Source organism: Tasmannia lanceolata, unplaced genomic scaffold, assembly GCF_043159265.1.
Source record: "Tasmannia lanceolata isolate RefF3 unplaced genomic scaffold, GAP_Taslan_0.1 ptg000008l, whole genome shotgun sequence".
Taxonomy (NCBI): domain Eukaryota; kingdom Viridiplantae; phylum Streptophyta; class Magnoliopsida; order Canellales; family Winteraceae; genus Tasmannia; species Tasmannia lanceolata.
The window spans coordinates 68158615-68180520 of record NW_027518685.1 but is presented as its reverse complement, the minus strand read 5'-3'; the positions used below and the strand labels follow the sequence as shown (position 1 = coordinate 68180520).

At 39.2% G+C, this 21906-nt stretch overlaps 1 long non-coding RNA gene across 1 annotated transcript in view; it reads left to right on the top strand.

Moving 5' to 3' along the window:
* Window positions 1–21906, top strand: part of LOC143885521 (uncharacterized) — a 42480-nt gene that overhangs the window by 19507 nt on the left and 1067 nt on the right. Inside the window, exons 3-4 of the long non-coding RNA XR_013253377.1 lie at window positions 6358–6510; window positions 7241–7445. This is a non-coding gene — a long non-coding RNA (uncharacterized LOC143885521). The remainder of the gene's footprint in view (window positions 1–6357; window positions 6511–7240; window positions 7446–21906) is intronic.

Genomic DNA, 21906 nt, shown 5'->3' with positions numbered 1-21906 from the left:
ATGTGGCAGAGTAACACTCCAACCTTTAGTCCATGCAGCATTTCAAATGTCACATGTGGCAGGAGTAGAGCGCATTGCACCTGATGTTCAGATTGCTTCTGAGAGAGCAAATGGTTCTGTTGCTGCAACAACTGCTGCTGCTGCTCGACGTAAAAATTTCTACTTCAGCTGTTGTGGGATCTGTTAACTCGGTATCTATTGTAGTGGCATTTACTGCCTTTGTCTAAGCATAGGAAACGCTTGCTGCTGCCGCATTTGATGGCCCTTAACCATACCAGTTCATCAAACTAATTTGGGTTTAGTGGTATTTTTTTTTTCAGTAGGGAAATCAGAATGAGATTTTCTATTTCGGCTTTTGGGACAAGCATATGGCTGTCAGGTTTTGTTGGAAGATGGAACGAGAGTTTCTATGTTGGCTTTAGGGATCATATGCTTCTACATTTGGTTCTTACTGTTGAAGCGTGCGCTGTCTTTGATGGTGGCATGCCTTTCATATTATTTGCTGCTACTTTTGATTAGGCTGCATACGTGAATCATTAATTTTTTATTTTCAGCATCTCTCTGTTGAGTATGCTGACTGTTTTCCTTTTCTTTTAACTTTTTCACCAACAAACCAAGCTTGGGACTGCAACTATTTCTCCCTTGTGAAGCAGTATTTCTCTATTCTGTTTTCCAACATTTCTAGCTGATCAGGAATGTTTTTTTCATTTTTTTTTCTTAGATGTCTTGGTGTAGAAAAGTGACCCTGCATTTCTGAGCACTCGCAGTCCCATATATTCCCATGTTTTCTGACCATATGTACAGTCCCATGTTTTTTCCTTGAATATTTTTCTGATGTGTAAACAGTCATCATCAGATGAGCAACAATTTTCGTTGTCAGATCATCAAATGCAAGACCACTCATATATTCTACAGTAACGGAATCCGCGGTGTTAACTTCAATTGAAACGTTGGGAAAACATCCTGGACAAACATTAGACATCTATTGCTCTTTCAAGGACTTGGTTTCTTGACTATTCCCTTCAAACCCTTTACCAACAGTATTCGCAAGTTGATCCTCATTATTTTGGCGTCCAATAGCTCTGCTCGCCACTCAATCAAATGCACCATTGCGATTTCCAATGACTTTGCTCTGGACCTAACTATCCACTGGGCAGAATGAGTCATTCTTCATGGCAGCACGTCTTTTAAGGCTCTCCATATGATCTTTTATCAAATACTGTAACACCAAGTTTTGAGACTTGGCCGTCGACACTTGCCATATGTTCCTTGTAAGAATCAATAAGATTTTTTTTTCTTCTGCTTTGGAAACAACTTCCTGTCAAATACTTTTGACTGAACAGCACAACTACACTTGCCAAAGGAGTATGAATGTGATTCTTTCTATCTACATTTCTCATGCTCACCGGCATCAGATGTGCTCTCTGTTCCATTGAGCTCCTAAATTCATTATAGTCTCGCCCACGAGCCTCCGGGTTTGCACCATGTAGCAACTGTGAGCTTACATCTATGCCTATTTTATTTGACAAAGGTGATGTTATAATTGGTAAATAGATTGGATTTGTTAAAGAGCGGGCTGCTTGGTCTGCTAATGAAGGCAAACTAGATCTAGCTGTTGCAAGAAGAGTGGAATTTATAGATTTATGGACAACATGATCGACGTGGTCTCCGAGTAACTGAACACAATGATCACTAGCTACAGCCAAATGGCTAGAATCTTCAATATGCTTGCTGTGAAACGATGTGTTGGTTTTATCTAAAATAAACTTCAGCCATGGCTCTAGACCCTTGGCTCTTAATTTGTGTTCTATTGCACCAATTATGTTTCGTAACCTTATTTATCAGTAGCCTCAGTCTGTATGTTCCCTCGCAAAGGAGGGCTGAAGTGTGAACGAAACATAGAGACCAGTGAAAATTAGTTGCATCACCCTAAGGGGTTCCAATTTAGCAGGATCCAAAGCACGAATACCCTTAATTGGATGAAAAAATAGAGTTGAAACGGCTTTCTTTCTCTCTTCTGTAGGAATTTGATGTTTTCTAGAGAAGAGCACCAAGGATTTTGCCCGGCTTCCTCAATCATCGCTTCCTTCCTCAATTACCCTGGGATCAATAGGAAATGACTCAAGTTGCACTGAGGATTGAAAACCTAAGCACTTGGCCTTGCTGAGATGGTTGGCCAAGCCTCAACTCAATATTCGAAGGAGGAACATTCTTTCCCTTAATAAATGTGTCCCTGGAACTGTTGAACCTGCTGACATCAGAATTTGTACCAACAGATTTTTAAGTTTCTTGAAATTGGACCAGGGAAGAATGGATTTGCTAGCGAGGTTGGCCTATTTGAGTCGACTTTGACAGTTCCATAACCCTGTCCATTCCGCTTTGGTTAGCTGCCGAAGCAGATTATTTTGAAGAGACATTGTGTGACTTTCTTTGAGAGCATTGAAAGCTCGATGGTCTCCATTGGTTCTTATGACAGCTAAGCTTGTATATCCCACAATATTCTGCCAGAGACCCAACCCAAACATCAGGACAGGAGGATGTGCTTTACCCAAGTTCGTGGAAACCTCCAACCTCTAGCTGGAAATTACCTGCTTTGGAAGTCGAAGAGGCTTCACTTGTTGATTTCTGGGCATAACAAGGATGAATTGTTAAGTGAAATGGACAGTCTTGTTCTCTTTGTCCATTTTTATATTTTTTTTCACAAGGAACATCAATTTTTGGTCTCTTTGCGTTTGAAATATCTCCGAGCATAGTGCATCCATTCGAGCATGCTAACCCATAAATTTCCTTGAAACTGACGAGCACCATTTGCAGAGATTTTTTACTATCATCAAGAATATACGATTTTTGGATCACCATTTGATATCAAGAGTAATGAGAAACTTACTTTTCTGTTTCCTTTTTATTTTGTTTCCTTTTTTTGTGTGTAGGAAATAGGCTTATGTTCAACCAAACCAGAGTTCTGAAATTGTGTCTCACTCAATACTTACTTCAAGATAGGATTGGTTCAAGAACCATTCATGTGGGTTTTCACTCTCCACTTTCAAGCAAGTTATAACTAGATAGAACTGATTCGTGTAATTATAGATGCTCGAACATTCTGCCCCTATCGTATCTGTATGACTTCTGAAGGGATTAGTTTATGTTCCCCTATACACATTCAGAAGTTAGCTTTTGATCAACCCTGAATTTTTTAAAGATTTATCGAGATGTGTTTTTCACATCGCCACTCTCGAGACTACATTTTGGCTTCTTTTTGCAATTTTTACAATTTCCGCCTACACAATAAATTCATGGGAATATCTTTATGGGATTGAAGATCTATCTAGGGTTGGAATAATAACTTCTATTGGCTTTGGAAAATTGTCCTCCATAACGAAATATGTCCAACGTCTCCATATAATAGATTTTCTCTCACCGGATTTTGCGAAACGGAAGGTCTAACATTCTTAACCTCCTCAAAAAAATCATTTTTCAGTGAGTCGTTTAGAAGAGCCTTCTTAGCCATGTTACGAGAAAGTGAGCCCGTGTACTGGTTATTCCTTGAAATCTCTATCTCTATTTTCTTCTTGGCTTTGTTTTTTAGCATCTTTGCTTTGTTTCTTTTTTTTTTTTTTTTGACATCTCCGGTGTCTTAGAAGAAGTCCTGTTGAAATATGATCTATCTCTACTGTGACCATATTTGAGATGGGTGGTTCCAATATGACATTTTCAAATGTTTTCTTGTTCTCTTTTTTTTGGGCGGATTTTGTTGGAGGGGAATTCCATTGAAAAATGGTCAATGAAGTCTCCATGTATTTTGGGCGCGTCAATTTTTCATGAGTTGAAGGCCCCGCCATATTTGACAAAACTAAGTTTTCCTCACCGTGTGAGGCTTTATGAAGTTGTTTTTTCCACAATACATGGCATTGTGAAGTTCTTTCCATATGCAGCGATTTGAAGTTAACCCACAATATGCGGCAGTGTGAAGTTCTCCACCATATGCAGTGTTGTGAAGTTTTTTTTTCCTTTACCGTACATGTTGTGGAATTCTCTCCGCCATATGCTGCATTCTAAAGTTTTCCCTCACCATGTGCCTTAGATAAACTTTGCTCCACCATTTGTCCCTTTGTGAAGTTTGCCCCCACTATATCCAAAATTGTGAATTTTTTTTATTCCCACCATAGCCGGCATTTTGAAGATTTTTTTGGCAATATGCGACATTGTGAAGTTTTCTCTACGATTTGTTGCAAAGGTGTGAAGTTTACACCGTCACTTGTGGCGCGCTCCTTCCTTTGCCCGCTATGCGATGGTAGCTCCACTATTTACGAAGTTGTGAAGTTTACTCTGCCATTTACAAAGTTGTGAAGTTTACTCCACCATTTGCCGCGACGTGAAGTTTGTTCTACCCTTCCAGGTATTTTGAAGCATTTTATTTTACAATATGCGGGTCACACAGTTTGCCTTGGTCACAAAGTTTGTTCTACCTCACCAGTTGTGAAGTTTACCCTTCCATTGTTTACTTTTCCTACATCTTTCTACACCAAAACTTTAGTTAGGCAAGGGAACAATTAGTTTTTTTTTAGTTAGGGAACCTCTTAGACTTCAAGATGAGAGGAGAAGTGAGTCCCACTGGGCGTGCCAAAAATTTGTTTGCAACAAATTTCATATGCATGAAAAGGAAAATCACACATAAAATAAATTGGGATCAGATTTCCCTCTTGCGAGAAGATGTTTTATTAATTTTGGTTGGGATCGTACACTTCCGGCTCTATTGGCCGTTAATTACATTTTTTGAAGAAGAAAACACCTCTGATTATCCATCAAGAGGTTCCCTATCTAAATACAACTTTTGTTAATTATCCTCCAGAAAGAAGGATTTTTGAAGATCTGATTTTTTGTGAACTTTTGGGGACATGTTATCTTTGTTGTTTTCCTCCTCGAGAAGAAAGATCTTCTCCCTTTAGGGAGTTTCTGGGAAGAGATCCTAAAGGGACCTTTAGAGAGAGATTCTCTAAAGGGATTTTCCTCCGTCTTTCTTTTTGGGAGCCTTCATCTTTATTATCCTTCTCCCAGAAGAGAAGGGCTTTCTCCCTTTAGGGAGTCTCTGGGAAGAGATCCTAAATGGACCTTTAGAAAGAGATTCTCTAAAGGGATTTTCCTCCGTCTTTATTTTTGGGAGCCTTCATCTTTATCATCCTTCTCCTGGAGGAGAAGGGTCTTCTCCCTTTAGGGAGTCTCTGGGAAAAGATCCTTCCTCCGTCTTTCCTTTTGGGAGCCTTCATCTTTATCATCCTTCACCGGAGGAGAAATGTCTTCTCCCTTTAGGGAGTCTCTGGAATGAGATCCTAAAGAGACCTTTAGAGAGAGATCCTCTAAAGAGATGTTCCTCTTTCTCCCGAAGGAGAAATGTCTTCTTCTTATCTCCTTTTTAGAACCTTTTGGGAGAAGCCTGCAAAGATAAAAAACGAAAGCACTGTTAGCTAGTAATCTCTTCTCACCTTTCTTTTTCCTCTTTCCTCTTTTCTTCACGTCGCTTTTCTTTCGCGAAGATCCGATCCCTTTCCTAAAGGACTTTGAGTCTATTTATAGAACTCTCTTGAAGTGGTTAGCAACTGCCCCCTCACCCCCTTTTTCTCAACTTCACGATCCCCACTTTCTTTTTGTGGAGAGTTGCCTAACTTCTTTTTTGAAAAGTGGGTGACTCAATTCATTTTTTTTTTTTTTTGCGAGAGTTATTCCCTAAAATTTAGGGATTTAACTTTTTATATTTATCCCTTTTTACTTTAGGGATAAGGTGATGCGTAACCACCATTTTTCTCTCTCTTCTCATTTTTAATAAGGGATTTTACTATTTTGCCCTTGTTGTAAAATTTCGAGTCCAACAACGCACAATAATACGAATACACCATATAAAGTCAGAAATGGTGTTCCTCAATTTTGGCCCATTCTTTCTTGTGGTGATCAAGGGTGTGTAGTCAAGAATGCTGTTCTTGTAGACCATCTAGAGGCAATCCATATGGTCCTAGTCCGACATGGACATCGCATCCCTCAAATTAAGGCCAACAAATATCAAAACTTTAGCTTCTTTTAGCTGAACATCATACGGGACCTAATAAATCAAGGGTTAGGATTATCTAATCATGTTTGGGAAAACAACAACAGGCCGGATTAGTGTTAATTTTGGGTCGACGAAATTGGTTACATCTACATGGCACAAGCAGCCCCAGAAAGTGATTAAAAAAAAGTAAGGGTGACTCTTTTTTTGGCATTTTTCATATACAAATTTGAGTTTTCCCCTTGCATTGAAAGGAGTTTGTTGTTTGGTAAAAAATGAAGTATTGCATGAGGTTTTATGTCTTGATCATTTTCTTGTAGGTTTATGTGGCTTGACGAGATTCAAGGAACTAGATCTTGGCAATAACTTTCTTGACGATCAAAGTCTTCCAACATGCCTACGCAACCTTTCCTCCATGGAACCACTGGATTTGTCAGAGAATAATTTTAGAAACCCATTTGGCATCTCAACAGGTACATAGTTTTAGTATTTTCTCATCCAAAGTGATGAAGATGGATGAAGTAGTTTTTTTCTTCACTTTCATTTCTCTCACTACGATAATGATAGCATAATACATTTGGTAGGCCTTTTTAGTTTTTTCAACTCTGCTTGTTTATAACATATTACAAAAAAAAAAGTTTTTCCAACTCTTTTTTAAACACATCAAAAAAATAAAATAAAATATTACAAGCCAAAGGTCATTTCTAGGAAACTTCAAGAGCGGATTTTTGGATTTTTGTGAATTAGTAGAAATTTAATTATGGTTATGGGAAATGATATTTTCACTCCCTTATTTAAGTAATAGCACTACACCCTTTACACATTTTTAATTGGTTGTTGAAAGCATTTTAGGAATGTAACAATCTTTAAAAGCTAATTAGAAAAGTGCAAAGTAAAAAAATCTAGTGATGTTATTAAATCAAGGTTGTGGGAATGTCATTTCCCAAAAATTGGCAGTTTACATTTTTATGAATAAATTGCAAATAAGCATAAAAAGAAAAGAAAGATGCTATTTTTTTGGCGGTTTACATTTTTATGAATGAATTGAAACTAAGCATACAATGAAAAGAGTGATTCTACTTTTCAAACGATGAATTACCTAGCCTCATTCTAAAAAGTTAGGTTCCCATGTATCATTTAGATATTTGCCCATATTAGACCATCTATCTAATTTCATGATCCATTTCTGTCTTATTGTTGCAGGGCTTTGCAAACTAAGTAACTTAGTTACCTTGAATCTTAAGAGGAACTCAATCGAAGGCAACATTCATCCATGTTTAAAAGATATGCATTCCATGCAATCGTTTGATCTCTCGTACAATCGCTTTTCAGGAGGGATTCCTTCATTCGTTTTTCAACAACCTAATGATGATGGAGACTATTTATCTTTCAACTAATAAGTTCATGGGTGTGTTCTCATTTTCCATGTTTGCTAACCTCTTAAAGCTTTCATATGTTGACCTTTCAAACAATGTTCAATTAGAGGTTGAAACAGAATACCCGCATTGCGTTCCTACTTTTCAACTCATGTGGTTGCTCCTTGAAAATTGCAATCTAAACCAACATAGCACTTCTAGCATCCCCAGCTTCATTTCAAATCAGCAGCATTTATACAGCTTCCAATTGGATCATAACTCCCTTCAAGGGGTCATCCCATCTTGGCTATTGTACAATACTACATCACTTCGAATCATGTCGTTGAGGGGTAACCACTTTGAAGGCTCAATTCGTCAGTCTTCCTATAACACCAGTTCGATTGTCTCTTTTCTAGTTATCTCAAAAAAATAAAAATTTGACACTTTCTTTTGATAGTCTAAGGAAGAAAGCTATTATTTGACCAAAAGTGTCTTTGATCTAATTCTCATTTAGAGTGTGAGGCACGCAGTGGAAGTATTCTCTTAACTCTCATATTAGACGGATAGAAAAAGAGACGACCTTTCCTGTCACAGTTGTGGGTCTCACTCTTTATGAGATGTCACTATTAGTACGCATTTTTTCCTTATTTGTGACCTCAGCTTCTACTTTAGACATTTGGACGGTCCAGATTTATGAACGGTGAGGCGGCGAAGACTGGGAAGACTTTGGATCCACCTTCCACCTTTCCTTCTCTACATATATATCTATGTTTAAGTTTAGAGTGAAACTACAGCCGAGCTTTTAGTTTGGAGTTTGGAGTTCGGAGATAAACTTGTTAAAAATATGAGGGGTTTACATGCGTACAGTATTGTTGGGGTGTTGTTGTTTGTGAGTGTGTGTTGTTGCTTTTACGGGGGCGAAGCATGTTTGGAGGAAGAGAGAAAAGGTCTCTTACAGTTGAAAGACTCCGTCAACGACTTTCCAAATAAAGCTACTCATTTTGTCTGGGAAGATTGGGTTGGAGAGGAATCGACCTTTTCAATGCAAGGGATCCTTTGATAGGAATCGACCTTTTCAATGCAAGGTATCCTTATTGGTTTGGAGTGTGGTATCCTAATGCTACTATGTTTGCCCAATTCAAAGAATTGGAGTCACTATATTTGACTTCTAATCAGATCGGTGGATGGGTTATGCCAGAAGGTAATGCCCGTTTCCTCCAATTTTATAAAATACTTCCTCAAATTGCATAAAAACCCTCAATCTCTTTTCTTAGGCAATTCAAAGGTATTGATGGATGTTTAGCAAATCAGGTTTCGGTCGAAATTTTAAACCATGGTTATGAATGAGGATTTATCAATAACAACTCAGAACCGATCGGCCAAAAAGAAACACTTAAAACAGAACGTTAACTCCAACTCATGAAAGAACATGTTTCTATTTTTCTTGGCCCATTGACCGCTTAGGGAAATGATCGGATCTGATCACTATGGATGCAGAACTGATTTAGTAGGTGGAAGCTAAAGGAGATTCCTTAATTTCTCTTCACACTTATTATCTGAACATAGAGATGACATGAGATGGGAAAGACCCTTGCAGATTCAAAGTTGACTTGAAAGAGAAATTTTACAAGCGTGGGACTGATTACATTCAAAGAAATTCAAGATAAAGGAGATGAAATGGAGCACCTTACCTTTGAAAACTGCCAAAAATGAAACTCCTCTCCTTTATTTATAGAGGAAGAGAAGTCTACTAGAAGCTGTTGCCATCTTATGACAGCTCAAGCCAGCTGGCTTGCTAAGGTGGCATGCCACATGGCTTCTTCTAAGGCTCCCAATCATGTGGTCCCTTCTTGCCCAAAGGCCCCCCTTCTCGCCTTCTCTAAGCTCCCAATTGAGTGACACATGGTGTGTTCTTGTGCTTTAACGCCTTTTAACAATCAGTCCTCCCAACCGACTATGCCCTACCATCCTTTCTACCCGATATTGCCTCTCATATGACAACATTGACATTACTACATTTAACCCCCTGTATGCATAAAGGAAAGTAAAAATACGACTACTCTATGCAAAAAGAAACCCGCGCTCCTCGAACTCTCCACCTTCAAAAGAACATTCCCTAAAGCTCACGTCTTTCTCCATGAAGACTCGACACATGTTCTAGGATGCCCTTCGCCCGGGGCCAATCCGTGTCAACACCTTGCCTCGTTGTCAATGGTGTATCGCACCACCTGGCTACTTCTGATAGTGCCTTGTCTTTATCTCCATCTTGAATTTCAAGTAAGTTTTATGTCCCAAGGCTATCCTCACGAATCAAATGTTTTTGCCATAATGTTCTATCATGATCCAGAAAAGGATTGTGAATGAAAAGCTCTATTAAGTCAAAATGGTCCCTTGTCATCTCAAGATCTAGGCCGTCTACTGCCCACACCTCTGGGCACAATATGGTCATCTTCTGCAAATGCCATCCATTCTCCATCCTCCTCTATGAAGTGTTCCTTGTATCTACGACGTCAGACTGACAACCTCCCAAATCTCAACTTGTGTACCACAATCCTCACAAATCTCACTTTGTGTGTCAAACTCCCCTGTCTCCACACAAGAATCTATCATCAACCTGCTCATTGTACACACATCAATTGATGTAGATCGCCACGTTTAGATCAAATTGTCATGCTAGTTCCCAAAGGTTAGCAGAAAACTCTGAAGATCTGATCTGCAAGACTTTGATCTAAATGCAAAGCTTTCAACAACAGTGATGAAGTTCGATCTACTCACTCTTCTTAAATGAGTTTTAGAATTCTGGTCAGGCTGAGGCTTCGCTATCACTATATTCTTTGTGAAATTAATGCTCGCGAATGTATACTGCTGCTCAGATTGAGCTCTCTGATTGAAGATTCTTCTAACCAAGGACTTTTGATTCATTCAATTGTGTTTCAGTGATGGAAGCTGCAAAGCAATCTCAGATTTGCAAGCTCCAGGTTGAAACAAACTCCTCTAATGATTGCTCCTTAGCAAACTCAACTTGGCCAAATCCGCTCACTTGTTGTTTGACAATAGCTAGCTGGATTGGAGTTCAGGGAGGTTTCCTTCACTCTCTGAACTGGTTCGAGTTTATTGTGAAGAGGAGAAGTAGATCTAGAGAAGATATTAAGAAGTATCAAATTGGTAACTGAATACCTTCAGCTTTGAGTTCTCTTATTTTAGGAAACTCAGATCTAGCACTTGAACCCAAGTATTGGAGGGGAAAAAATACAAATCAGAGAGAAGGAGCAATAGGACCTAGAACTTGTAGAATTCTAGAGTGGAGAGCCAGAACTTGTAGACCCGGAATGCCTTTGTATTCACTTGGACCGAAGCTCAGCTTCAGAAAACTATCGCCTCAAGCCAGGATACGACAAGCAGGTGGCAGCTCAAACTCCACATAGTTGATTTTCATGATAACATAGCACGATGTCTTTTCTCCTTCCAGCTCAAAATGGATCAAAGGTTCATCAATACCAATTCTCAAATACCTGTTTGGATCGAACAACCAGAAAGCATAGAATTTTCTCGAAAACAGAGTGTCGGTGGTACTCTGTTTTTGTGTTCTTCTAGAATATAAGAAACAAAAGTTGAATCCTTTAAGATCAAGTGGATTTGTTGTTTTGTAGAGATGTAAGAAGATAATAAGTATAGGATCCCCAATACTTGTTGTTAACAGTTAGCACTCTGTATTCCATTAAGACAAATGATCAATTTTCCCAAAGACGAATTATCTGCCATGAAGTAGTGTAAAAACACAGTGGTTTTATTGCCTCCTAGATGACTCCTTTCCCCATTTCAATTCTATGCAAGGAAGGCTTTCGAAATTACATGAAAAACATGAATAGATTCCTTCATTTTCTATGTTGATCTATTAGATCTTTATAAGGAAAGATCTCAGAGACGAAGTCCAGCAATGAAGGCAGAGAGGACCGAATGGATTGCAAGTCCAGAACAAAGCGAAAAAGAACACTCAAGGATATGGAACCGAACAATGAGGCTCTCCTCCAATTGCTAAATCTCTAAAACTCTAAGTCTAATGAAAACAAAGAGAATTCCTCAAGTATCCTAATAAGCTGCAGTTCGTGTGATGGGGATAGTTTTCATAGTATGATCCAAGGAAAAACAGCAATGGAGGTGTAGACACCCCATTTTGATCGGACCCAAGTTCGCTATGTTTGTGCGAAGACTCGTCAAATCAGTGAGCTGGGGTCCCAAATTGAACCCTGGAGTAGCTTGAGGTCTCACCTAGGCCCCCGCCAAATTTCATCAAAATCCAATCTGATTGGCCAAATAAGACGAGCCTGGAAAGAGGGGGTATCCATGCTAAAAGGGGAGTGAATCATCTACAAGGGGGCTGTCCAGGGGTAGAATAGGGGGGTTAAATTTATCAGTTCGTTTTTTTTTATATAAAAAAAAAAAAACACCGAAAGGAGAGAGGGAGAGAGCCGCAACAGAGAGTCGGAGAGAGCGAAGGGAAGAGGAAGAAGAAGAGGAGAAACCTCTCCTCCGGCTCCATCTCCCGTCGGAAATCCGCCGTACCCCCACCACCTCTGCAACCGCCGGCCAACCACTGCACCTCCACCATTTTTGCAAACCCCCACCACCTCTGCAACCGCCGGCATCCCAAACCGCCACCATCCCAAACCATCACCACCCCAACCTTGCATCTCCGGCCAACATCACCAACCTCCAAGCCGTCCGATCTAGCACAGATCTGAGATTAGAGATCTCAGATCTGAGAAGAGAGGAAGAGAGCTTCTTCCGGTCAGCTTGCCCCATTTTCCGATCATTAACCGCCGGCCATCGCTTCTACGATCGCCCGGATCCGATTGTCCTCTGCAAATCCGACCGGATCTACGATCCTCCTCCGTCCGATTGTCTCCGGCCGGCAGCACCTCCTCCATCTCCACACTCTTTTTCTCCGATCTCCTTCATCTTCTTCTCCGACAAGACCCGGCCGGAATCCGGCTAGCCTTCCCCTCCTCTTTGCTGTGAGTTGATACCTTTGCTATTTTCCTCCATGCAAACCCTAGCCTCATAAAGCCCTAACCCGAATCTCAAATTTCAGATCTGGAGCCTTAGAAACCATAGCTTGCTTCATCCTCTCCGGCGGAAATTCCGTCGGAATCCGGTAATTTTATCCAAGATTCATTAGATCCGGTTTTAATTTCTGCTTCTTCAGCAAGAGAAGGATAAATAGAAAGATCGGGAGGGAGAGATTCATTTTCGTCAAACCGAGAGAGAAAGATTTGGGGGTTTTCTATTATCTCATCGATTCGGTTGTCTTCTCCGGCCATTCTTGTCTGAAATTCAGCCACAACTTCATTTTGACGATCTAAGCTCGAATTCCTTTTCTCATCATTTAAATCGAATAGATCTTGTGGTCTCCAGAAATTACATTACCAGATCTGCTCTTTATCATTTGCTTTGAGGTGGTTGATCGTTTTTAGGGGAAGCTAAGGCATAAGAAAGCAATCGGCATCTATCATTACTAGATTAGAAATTGAAGAAGAAAAGGGTCTAATCTTCGCTAAAGTTCTGGGGCTCTACTCCATATCATAGCTGAAAGAAAGATGGTTATTTTCTGTGATGAGTCCAGTAGCTGCAGTTGGAGCTCAGGTTTGGTTACCAAATGGCTGAAAGTAGGTATTATAGAGTATAAGATTTATTTTCAAGTTCAATTTTGCATCTACTGCTTGATATAAAAGATTTAGTACCATTATAGGTGTGTTAATTTGAGCGTATATGATCATGAGAGCTGGCTATTGTTTGTTCTCATCCATGTTTACAGCTCTTATGGATTATGATACCTTGGTTTTCATATTATGATCATACTGAAGCATATGTGGGGTTGGACTATCCTCTCATTATCACACCAGAGCATTTTTAGGATGGTTGAATGTATATCATGTGTTGATTGTGTTTAGTTCCTTTGGATCATTTCTTAATAGCAGTTTTTTTTTTTACTTCACTTGTGCCCTACCATTTAGCTGTTTCGTTTGTTACATTTAGTCCCTATAAATGTCTCACATAACAGAATGTGAATAAGAAGTAATATTTTGTTTTTAAGAGGTTACAAGGTATATTACTTTACATGTTTAGTTCATCATCTCGGTATGATTGCATATTATCTCTGGTGTACTTATGTTTCATATACCATATCTTAGACATTTGGTTACCAAGACTCATTCATAGAATGGTTAGTGTTTTTAGATCAGAAAAGTTACCTTTGATCCCAGTTAAAATAACATTCTTAATGGCATGTCTTGTGAACTCTCATCATAATTTGCTAATTCTGTAGTTCAACGATTTAGCATAAGGAAGTGCCTTTTTTGTTCGAATATAATGATTGCCTTAAGCTGAAACAAATTAGTTCTACTAAGTTCGCTACCTTCAAGGTGGGAATGTGTTGTCCCTAAAATATGAGCTATGCTCAGATAGATTTTTTTTTAAGTGGTAAAGGTTAAAGGAGCGATATTTTACTGGATAGCAAGCAGGTTATGGATTTAATGCATTACTTGGCAGGTTATACTTAAGTTCCTTTAGATTTTTTTAAATTATTAGTAGCCTTCCTTCATGGCAAGGGCGATGAAGGCGCTAGCCCAAGCCCATCTTTAGGGGACTCGCTCAATCTAAGTAGTGCTCCCCTCTCTTGTTTAGTAGGCCTACTCAACCTTTCAGATATGCCCCTGTTACGCACTACAATTTGTATAAATTAGAATTATCATAATCTTTTGATTTCTTTTTTATATATATTCTCTTCTTATACTAAGCTTTGAGTTAGGTTTTGAAGATGGTGATGAATGGATTATTCAGGTGAGACTATCTTGAAACCTTATCATACTTTCTTTTATTTCATTAGGCTACCCAGCGGCTGGTCTGGGCTAATTAATTTTATTTCAATAAATTGTTTAATTGAAGGAGGAAATCAGATGACTACTCTATTCGATATTATCGACATGAGTACTGTCTGATTTCAAGGCGGTTTGTAGGAATATTATCCTGTGTATTTGTGATATCAGATGATTACTTTAGCATCATCTGATTTCACCCCCATATCGGGGCAGTGGTACTTGTGGTTGGGCATAGAAGTGTTTAATGTTGTTTCTTACTTTATTAGGCTATCCAGCAGCTGGTCTGGACTAATTAATGTTGTTTATCATTGTATGATTGCTATTATTACAGATTGTGCACTCTTTAGTTGTAGATCATATTTTGCTGATATTTGATTTGTTTTTATAATAATTGATTGGAATTTGCGATTATCTGGTAGCATTTTCCTCTCTCTTTGTTTAGACTAACACAGTCTTTTAGATTTCTGTTAGATTTCTTTAGATAATAGAGCCTGTGCTAGGAGACATACTTTGTCTCGTTAGGCAGTCCTCCTTTGGAGGCAAGCCTCATTTGTAGAATCCTCTCTGAGATTGCACCTCAGTTCGTTCTTTTGTTAATTAGAGACCAATTTGGTCAATTAGTTGTCTTAGCTTTGCTTCCTCCTTTACAAGGGCAATGATAAGATTGCTTAGAGCCCATCTTTGTGTGTTTGGGAGACCCGTCCGGTCTCATTCCCTCGTTAATCCTCTTTGTGTGTTTTTTTGATTTTGGAAGAACACCCTACTCGGCTTGGCTTCATACCCCTACCCTTATGGGTATTGGGTTGCACATTTGTTGCACCCTGAGGGCTAGGTAGCTGTCCGGCCCGGTTGGGTGTTTTACCTTTGCCAAATATGCACAAGGTCTCTTATTCCTTTTGCTTGTAAGCTTCTCCTTAGTCGATAGTCCATTCGCATAGGAGTCAGCCTTGATTAGAGAGTCTTTGATTCATTCATCCTTTAGATAGTGTTATTAGAGAGTCTTTGACTCATTCGCCTTTTAGGTGGCGTTATTAGAGAGTCTTTGACTCATTTGTCTTTTCAGTAGTGTTGTAGGAGAGTCTTAGACTCATTTGTCTTTCAAGTGTTGTTATTAAAGAGTTCTGACTCAATTTTTCTCTTTTAGAGAGTCTTTGACTCATTTATCCTTTAGTCGGTGTTTTTGGAGTCTTTGACTCGTGTTTCTATCTCTTAGAGAGTCTTTGACTCGTATATCCTTTAGTCGGTGTTTTTGGAGTCTCTGGCTCGTGTTTCCATCTTTTAGAGAGTCTTTGACTCGTATATCCTTTAGTTGTTGTCAGTGGAGTCTTTCACTCGTGTTTTCTCTCTTAGAGTGTCTTTGAATCGGGTTTCCGTTTCTTTCAGAGAGTCTTTGACTCATTCGTCCTTTGGTTGATTTTGCTGGAGAGTCTTTGACTCGCTCGTCCTTTAGATAGTGTTATTAGAGTCTTTGACCTAGTTGTCTTTATTGATCTTGTCGGGGAGTCTTTGACTCATTCGTCCTTTGGGTGATTTTATTAGAGAGTCTTTGACTCATTCGTCCTAGTCCTTTTAGTAGTTTTATTAGAAAGTCTTCGACTCTTGTCTTTCTTAGCGGTGTTATTAGAGAGTCTTTGACTCATTTGTCCTTTTAGGAGTGTTATTAGATAATCTTTGATTCATTTACCTTTGCTTTTGATAGTGTTATTTGTTTAGGGGTTTCCCCTATTTGCCCTAAGGTTTAGCCCTAGGGTTTTGCTTTGTGTATTTCCCTTAAGTCTTTGACTAAAAGGGTGAAAACAATTAAAATCCAAAAACATATTAAAGCATTTAAAAATCCCAAAACATTAAATATTTTTAAAACTCAAAAACATTCGAAAAATCTTAAAAAAGCTTAAAGTGTTGAGTGTTTTAGAAGTATTAGTTAGGAGAGTTCGTTTCGAACTACGTTGGCTTGATCCTCTCCCACGAGGTACGTAGCGCAGCTCGGGATTTATATCCCAAGTCCAGCCAAACTTTTTGTAAATAACATTTTAAAATCTTTTTCTTTGAATAAGCAACCTTTCTAATCTTGTTTTCAAAAGATCTTCCTCTAGAGTTAGGTGTTTCTCCTAGATAGAGAGTTTTAGAGTTAGGTTTTTCTTTTGCTAGGTTGCTTGATTGTTTGTTTGTTGTGTGCTTGTTTTAGAGTTAGGGGTTTTTCCTAGGGTTATAGGAGCGCCTCCGTCCGGTCAGTCGGCGATTCACATCGCCGAGTGATGACTAGAGTAGGATACGCTAGTCCACCCTTGGTTTTCCTTAGGAAATACAGCCTAGTTACACATAGGTTGTAGGAACCACTTGCATTAGCCTAGGGCTAACATGCATTTAGTTAGGGCATATAGGGTGTTCTAAAAATCCACAATTCACTGGAATTTAAATAATCGTACAAGAAACTTTAATAACTAGTCCGGTCTTTTAGATCGAGTCTAGGATAGAGGGCTAGGTGTCTTAGGCATCATAGCTTAGAATAGGCGCGAAGAACTACGTTGCCTTGATTCTCGTGGAGGCGGGGATACGTAGGCTTCTTTGGATGAATACCAGACCATCCGAGGACTCGGGCTAATAATTTAGAGTCTTAGGATTTATTATGTTGTTATTATATGTTTTGATGTGTCTTCTTACTTTCTCGTACTGATCCTATACCTTTTGCTGTAGCTTGCATGTGTTTGCACATCAGAACTTAGACACCCATTAGGTTTGTCACTCATAACCTAGCTATGCTTAGGTGGCACATCTTTCATTTTATTTTATATGTGTTTATTATCTTTATCCTCAGGAAATGCATGTTTAGGTAGACGATTCCTGAGGATTGTTCCCATTTCAGATGATTTTTACCCAAACTTCTTTGGAGTTAATAATAAATGGCATAAGAGACCAAGTGCTTGCACTCGGACGAATCGGGGGTGCTCTCAGACCTTCCCCATTCGTAACCAGGCACGAACCCATATATATTTCTGGTTATCCATTGTACAGAGGATTTGATTTTAGGGTTCCATGGCATATCCATGGATGGCGACTCTGAGTTTATTTCAGGTATGTCTTGGTTTCGAGCCTTGGCTCCGGATCGAGACATATCTCTTTCTTTTATATCGCCACTCGTGCTATGCTATGAGGGTGGCATCCGTTTTGAGAGTTCCTTGGTAGAGCTCTCCACACACGTGGATGATCAAGAGGATGGTGTAGGGACTAGTTTCCCTCACCTCACTACCTCTCAGGATCGGGGTCCACAGGAGGCAGAGCAATGTGTGATGCTCTGTTTTTTTATTCTGTGAATAAATTCAATGGAAAACTGTAAAACTCTCAATGGAGGAAATATGATCGACCAAAGAGAAGGACTTTGTCACTCCTTGATGTGCTTGTCATGAGGCTTTTCATTTGAGTTGCTTGTGGCGTAATCTCATATTGACCTGAACTTAATCCACAATACTAACAAGTGAATCATTAGATTATAAATTTCAATCAATTTGGGTTTGGGATCAATCAAAACAGGGGTGATCGTTGAACCATTGGGCTTACAAATTTTCCGCAAATTTGGTGGACTTTTCGACAATTTCTGTGGAAATTTTGGTGGACATCTTTAAAATTTCGATGGGAATATTTAAAATTTGGGTGGAAATCTTGTAAATAAGCACGAAAATGAAAATTTGGAATTTCAATGAAATCGTATAAAACAAATGACTCATTGTGAATTCTGTTTCAATCTTGGCCGAAATCTGAAATTTCGGCTGAAATTTAAAACCATGCCACCAGTCTGATGTCTTGGAAAGCAGCCCTCACTTCCGCTTTGTTAGATTCCTTGATACCAAAAGGCCCAGGGAAGGCTCGCTTAGTATCACCAGTCTTGTCTCTAATAAGGCCTCCGATGCCGGTCAGACCTGGGTTGCCAAAGCTAGAACCATCGAAATTTAGCTTCAAACAACCGGGGTGTGAGTGACATTTTTAGCATTTTTCATAGAAGTGATATAGAAATTTGTGTTAGTATCTAAGTCAAATAAAAAATGTGGAAAATTGATCGTACCTCTTGCCATGATGATCATATTGACATTGCTTTATGAAATGTGCTATTATTGAAAATGCTCCTATCTTCGAGTATTGTTGATCACTGGAATGATTTTTCAGTATAGCCAAGTCATGATGCTCAGATCAATAGAATCTTTGGCCTTACCTTTGGTATATCAAAGAAAAATCATAGAAATCCTGAGATCTGAATATCTCTTGCTCCCATCAATCAGAAACCCATATTAATAAAAGAGATTAGGGTTAACCCTCCTAGTGAAATACACCTTCCTTCTTAAAGTTGAACTTCTAATAGATTTAATCTTTAATTTATCTAAAATCCATTTTAGCAAAAATCCTTAACACGGATTAATAAAAAATCTAAGTGGCAATGTCGGCTACCCTATTAGATCTCACGAGAGATTATTCCAGCATTCTCCCAGCGGTCCATATTGACACTGCTATGTTCTGGGTAAAAAAAGACCGGGCTTTGGACACTTTAAAATTTTGAAGTATGGGCATACATCATTTCCTTTAACAAACAATCTCTTTAGTCTAGTCTTTCAGGGAAAATATACATTCATGTAAAGAGAACTAAATTTATAGATCATGGCAGCAAATACCCAAATAATGAGCATTACATTCCATATATCACAGAAATAGTGATTTCCTTTTATGAGTACTTAATGTGGTGCACTCTTTATGATAAGACTAACTAATATCCATTCCATTCCAACTTTATTTTGTGCTCGTGGTTAATCTTCCTTTGACTATATCCAAATGTATAAACTTTACCTATGATACGAATCATCAAATTTAGTTTCAACATTAAAGTTAAAAGTGTCTCGTAATCACGATCAAACACTAAGGCCCTGTTTGTTTTAGATTTTGAGAATGGATTGTGAGTTCAAAACTGATTACTGGACTAAAAATTAAACGTAATTTTGAGTCCAATAATCAGTTTGGGACTCACAAACGATTCTTAAAATCCAAAACAAACAGGGCCTAAATGAACTAATCAATCCCATATGCTCTACATGCCCCTTATGTGATATGTATGGAAGCCTTTTTTTGTCACTTGGTATGCGGCATCATCACAATGTATATGTGCTTCACAGTAGGGGTGGACATGGTTCCAGTTCGAACTGAGGAACCGAACCGAACCGGCACATTTGATTCGGTTCGTTTCGGTTCCATTTCTATATGGTTCGGTTCCGGTTCAGAAATCCGGGAACCGGTGCAAATTTGGTTCGGTTCTGGGTTTGAGATCCCGGAACCGAGAGCCAAACCGAGAACCGAATTGGTTTAATGTGATTTTTGCTTTGGATATTAGGGACTGTTTGCTTTGGATATTAGGGCCTTATTATTTCCCAAATTTGTAGTTCATGGCTTCATGCATTGCCAAAATTTGTGCATGATTATCCCACCTGTTTGTACTTCTTCATACTCCATATAAGTTTTGCATTGCCCAAATTTGTGCCTGTTACTGTTACTGTTACTGTTAGTGCTTGTAATTCATATATAAACAGGGCCATTGGTGAACGTTGGGTAAACCCAGAACCGAACCAAACCGAACCGATTATATATGGTTCTGGTTCGGTTCCACACATATGGTTCGGTTCTGATTTCAGTTTTAGGGAACCGATTATATATGGTTCGGTCCTGGGTTTAGCCCAAAACTGAACCGAACCGAACCATGTCCATCCCTACTTAATACCCAAATGATGATCCCTAACATTCTCCCTAACAATATGATAATTTAAGTAATTATGCTTATTGTCATTGTCACTCTTCTTTCTCCTTAGAGAAGAAACCTACTGTAGCATTATCCCAATAAATAACATATAGCCTAGAGATATGAGTGCACGACTCCAAGCCTTGTGATAAAATTCTGCAACCATAGTGCCTGTATCGCAGTCTTGTAGCATGGAACAAACTCTGCCTCAGTACTAGAAGAAAAGATCTGACACTAATGCTTCATGTTTTGTGTTTTGTATGAGATGAGATTTCCCTCCTTCCACATAAGTAGGAGGACATCCCTAAGGTAGACTTCATATGATCGACGTATTGTATTTATAAGAGAAAATTAGCAGGTTAGCCTGTTGTGACCTATCCTTAAACAGAACATCGCTCAAACAAAACCTCAAATTACGAGAGGTAGAGTGCCTCTATAAGGGAAGGAAGGTAGCCCTATGAGTGCTGCTTTATTTGTGGTAAAGCCCCATTACTTTTCTTTTGAAAGAGTTAGGATTGAATCTTACGATCAAGCCTAGGGTCAGCCTCATGTCATACATAGGGACAAGGGTGGGATCATTGATATGGTGAAACATGATGAGGAAAACCCATATGGTTCTAGTCCGGTACCTAATGGGCATCCCATTCACCCAATTAACTGCTATAAATAATCAAAGCTTTAGCTTCTGACTGGGAAAACCTTAGCGAATCCTAATACTCAAGTGCTAGGATCATTCAATCAAGGTTGGACAAACAATAATGGGCCAGGTTTGTGTTCGCCAGTTAGTTAACAAAACGGGTCACATCCACAGGGCACAAGTGGCGGGCACAAGAAGCGATATGTCTTCATGGATGCAAAGATTGGATAATGACTTTATCATGTAGGCTATGAAAATATAATAATACAAAGTTAATTTTTTTTTTCGGAAGCCTTTAAAATGAGGGTTGGTTAAAGACCCTAGTATTAGGGCTGCAACTCGAGCCGGGTAAAACCCGACCCGCATCGACCCGACCCGAAAATAGCCTGGGTCGGGTTCAGGTTTCATGGGTTTCAGGTCGAGCCGGGTTCAGCATTCAAAAGCCCGCATGAATCTCGGGTCGAGCCGGGTTTGAAGGGGCCCGACCCGACCCGACCCGACCCGAGTTACATAAGTTATAGTGTGTACATTTTTTTTCTATTGTTAGTTAAAAGTTAAAGGGATAATTACATTTACACCCCCTCTAGTTTCTGACACATCCACTTCCACCTCTATAGTTTAAAACGTGACAAATACACCCTTGTAGTTTCAATTTGTTTAAGGTAGGCCCCCTCAGCTGAAGGTTCGTCCATAGATTGAAGGGTTAGGATGATCCGATGGAGCTGATTTTTTTGGCACACCCTAATTATGTCAGGACCCATCAAATGAACGCTTTGGATCATCCAAACAATGTGGGCCCACATTATTTGGATGATTTTTTGGTAGTGTTTGGATTCGGGTAGGGGCCCACATTATTTGGATGATCCAAAGCGTTCATTTGATGGGTCCTGACATAGATATGGTGTGCCCAAAAAATCAGCTCCATCGGATCATCCTAACCCTTCAATCTATGGACGAACCTTCAGCTGAGGGGGCAAACCTTAAACAAATTGAAACTACAGGGGTGTATTTGTCACGTTTTAAACTATAGGGGTGGAAGTGGATGTGTCAGAAACTAGAGGGGGTGTAAATGTAATTATCCCAAAGTTAAAAGTGAAAACCCACGCACCCACTGTTACTGTATGTGAGTGTAATTTTCTGCTTCTATGAGTTGAGTTGATTCAAGTGTTTGATTCAGCATTGTTTGATTGTAATTACAACATTGTTTGATTACAGCATTGTTTGATTCA